Genomic DNA, 4,182 nt, shown 5'->3' with positions numbered 1-4,182 from the left:
ATCCTCAATGAACCAAACTGCCGTACGTAGTTTACGTTGGGCGGTTGTGTTTTGTACATAACCCTTCTGTTTTTGCTCATAAAATGTACGGTGTGTGTGGAGAAAGTCTGCTCTCCTCACTGCTCTTCAGGGGCATTAAAATGGAGTTTCGACAGGAGATCTGAAGAAACATTCTCCTACTCCTCAAAGTAGGAAGACTCACGACTTCGCAGCGGTGCTCATATGGCGGCAGCTCACGTCGATTGCGCCAGGGAAGCCTTCGAAGCGCAAATCTGATGAAAGCTTTCTAGTCAATTCTCGCTATTTGCCTTGCATGATGCAGAGCCCATATGACTACGCCATACTCTAGAATGCTGCTTCAACTTCAGCTTCAACGACTCTTACTCTTTTGTTACAAATATACATTTTAGGTGGACTTCAGTGGATTCATAAAAATATTCGGCAAAATGCACTTTTTGATCCATTGCTTAGTTACTCCGTGCATAATTTAGTTATCATTATTTTTCTTCATTAATTTTTCCCTGTATGCTGTTTGCTGGTTCAATTATAGCGCTGTTGTTTGTTTCATAGAAAACTGTTCAGAATTCCAACCTTTTTTTTAATTTTGAAGTAATTTCTTTGGACTTCTACGAGAAATTCTTTGTTCATTTCATTTATTTAGCTTACATCTAAACAGATAATACTGAATCCACAATTTGTCCTCACTATATCCTCGAATGCGTCCCACACTCGAGCGCCCTCGCAGTCTTTTATTTAATTTCTTTATTTTCGAAATTTTTACTATAAGTTCATCACGGTAATATCACCAAGTCGTTCTGTACTTGGTCAGCCCACCTCGCTCGCTGCGCTCTACGCAGTCTCGTACCTGTCGGATAACAAGCGAACACCTTCTTTGCTGTCCGGCATTCCTTCAACATGCCCTGCCCATCGTACCCTTCCGGCTTTTGCTACATTATGGGTGCTGGGTTCGCTATAGAGCTGGGTGAGCTAGTGATTCATCCTTTGCCGCCACACTCGGGACAGGACCTACAGGAGTAGGTCCGAACGCCAGCAGCAGTTCCCGGTGACGTGATAAAACCAGTGAGTAAGCGGGTGGCGCCGCCCTCTGCTGGTAAAAACGTCACCGGAGGAAGCAGAGAATCCCGATAGCGTCCATTGGCGGGCAAGCGGGTAGCACCACAATCATGCTCTGCCTTTTGGATAAGCTTTGGAGGGACATTATGACGATCACGACCTTTTGCCGTACTGTCTCTGTCTTGTTTAAGGTCGTGTTTTGTTGTTATCACTACTGAAGAAAATCACAAAAATAAGAAATAAAACAATTTTCGCACTAATTCTTTGCTTTCGAATGGTATTGATTTTGGGTACCTGGTATGAATTCAAGAAGCAGTTCAACTATTTGAAAAATCGAAAACAAACACTGAAAAAAGTGCTGCACGTGTGAGGCGGCCTGTAAGAATGACCTGATATTGGTTCAAAATGGGGCGAGTGTTAGGCCAAGTTTAAAAGTTTATATTTTATTTTTTGGGACTTAAAATAGTTAGAGGCATCATTAAACAAGGATTCTTTGGGAAAGTTTACCTTAGATAAATTAAATACCGTCATCGGGAATGACAATGGGTCATCGGAAAGCAAAAACGTTCAAATAGGTCTCTTATATTTTGGTCTTCTTGCCCTTAGATGTATTCAATCTATTCTACAAGCATTCTAAGTTGTTGAAACAGTGACCCATTCTCACCCCCATTTGACCCATTGTCAAACCGACGACGGTAATCGATTTAGCGAATAATTTTATTGAACAGGAAAGGTCAATTTTCACGTTCAATTTTAAGGACGAATTGAAATTGGCGTGGAAAATTATAGATCACGCCGCTGATCAGATACACGGCATCGCGATGTGGTGCGCTCTATTGTTGTCCTTGATGCTATAACAGTCAATACAATTGTATATCTATCCAACCTTCTCAAATTTTTCAAGGTAACACTTTATGTTATGAAAAATTCGCTTTGATTAGACTGTTACAAATGTGGGGGTCAAACGCAAAGGGGCGTAGGTGACAAAAACTTGAAAAAATGGGTGTAAAACTTTCTAATATTCTACTAATTTTTTTCGGTGAATTTTCACATTTTTCACAAAGAAGCAATCAAAATGTCACTAGAGGTGTGCGCCGGTCCGATATATTCGTCGGCGGCGGCGTTTGACAGAATTTTGGTAGGCGGCGGCGGCGGCGTTTTCGGCGTCACGCCGAAAGCCATTTAAGCCGGCGGCGGCGGCGGCGTGGAGATTTTTTTTACGTTTCTTCAGGATTTTTTTTTGCATTTTTTCGGGACACTTTATTTATAAAAATCTTATTTTAAAAATATATTTAATATATAAAGGACTACTCCAGGCTTTTCCTAAATTTGGAAATTATTTTCGGATTTTCCAGTCTACTTTAAAGTTTCGAGAAATCTTTGGAATTACCAAGAGAACCTTTTTAGAATTCCCAAATAAAATTGTTTGGAATTTTAGCATAAAATTCGTCACAATTTACATGAGAAACTTCAGAATTTCCACGAGAAATTGTTCTTAACTTCTACAGGAAAATCTTCGAAATTTCACGGAAAGTTCCTATTGAGTTTCTGTTGAGCATTCTTCAAAATTTACTCAGACAATTCTTCATAATTGTAGGAGAGTGCGGCTGGCTAGTTTGGCATGGCCAACGATAAATAGTAAAAACTTGAGAATTTTCACGGGAGACTCTAAGAAGTTTTCAAGGGAAATTCTCTGAAATATGCACGAGAAATTCTCCGGAATGTTAAAGGGAAACTTTTTAGAATTTTGTGCGGAGGAATTCAGGGATGGGAAAAATAAAATTTTCAAAAAATCGAGGATGATCAAAACTCACCTACGATATTACTTTAAAATTATCAAGCGAGAAAAACCAGCCAAAATCGTTTGAAAATCGTATCTTGATTTGAAGCATTTACCGTTACATTTTGAACACGTTTTCCTCACTACCATGAAACCATAACGCCAAATAGAAGATATAACGGAACAATTAGCTGATATTAGTATAGATTAATGTTTAAATGAAAATTTTGTGTTTATTATCGCTTGAGTATAAATTTAAGCAGTTGTCGTCGGCGACTGCAATTCGATAGTCACATAAGTTTTACAGTTATCGGGCATCTGAACTTTGAAACGATTTAAAAACCGATGATAGCTACATTGCACTGCACAATCAGGTGCACTTCTATTGCATCTGCGACATACGGCCAAACTGGTATTGTGCATTTAGACCAAAACTGTTTGTATGACGCTGATGAACTGGCAGCAAGGCCCACTTCAGACGATATTCACACGGAAAAATAAAATAAATATGCAGCACTGCACGGTGTTATCTGTCACAAAATCGAGCTTGTTTTGTCGCTGGCACCAAATTGAAGTTCGGAAATCGATTTCCACACTTCGGAACGTTCTTCCGACAATGTGTTGGTAGCAAATTCAAATTTTGTTCTGACGTTCATGATGTCAGAAATAAGTTCAGAAGTAATACGTCGGAAGTCGGAATATAATTTGATGCTGGCGAAACGTTGAACGAAATTTCGTAAGCTCTCTACTTTTCAAATTGGCACTGCCCTTTAAGCCAAAATTTATCTAACCAAATTCCATTAAGCCGAATGGAATAAAACTGTTATCAGGTCGGAAATGGTTTGACCGAAAGCGACATACAGCCGAAAAAAATCATTTAATCGAAAAGATCATTTGACTGAAAATGCTGTTCGGTAGGAATGGTCATTTGGTCCGAAAATGTTCTTTCTGCAAAATGACCCTTTCGTCCAAACATTTTTTGTCAAATTACCTATTCGGCTAAACACCATTTTGGCAAAATGATCAATTCAGCCAAACGACACTTTTCAAAGAAGGTTACAGAAAGGACATTTTTAGGCCAAATGGCTCTTTCTGCCAAATGACAATCCAGACAACCCCACATCGCATAAGAATGCACGATTTAAATCGTTTACCGATCCAAATTTCATCAAAATCGCATTGTGGCTCATCACTTTATTTAAAAATTGTCCTGAAAAGTAGGCTATTTTACCACTTTATTCCAGTTTCATTTGTTGACATCGCATATTCCTGCAAACAAACTCAAATGAAATCAGATTATCTGTCAAACAGAGCTTTTTATCACAATC

Source organism: Armigeres subalbatus, unplaced genomic scaffold (genome assembly GCF_024139115.2).
Source record: "Armigeres subalbatus isolate Guangzhou_Male unplaced genomic scaffold, GZ_Asu_2 Contig1044, whole genome shotgun sequence".
Lineage (NCBI taxonomy): Eukaryota > Metazoa > Arthropoda > Insecta > Diptera > Culicidae > Armigeres > Armigeres subalbatus.
This window is presented reverse-complemented; position numbering follows the sequence as displayed.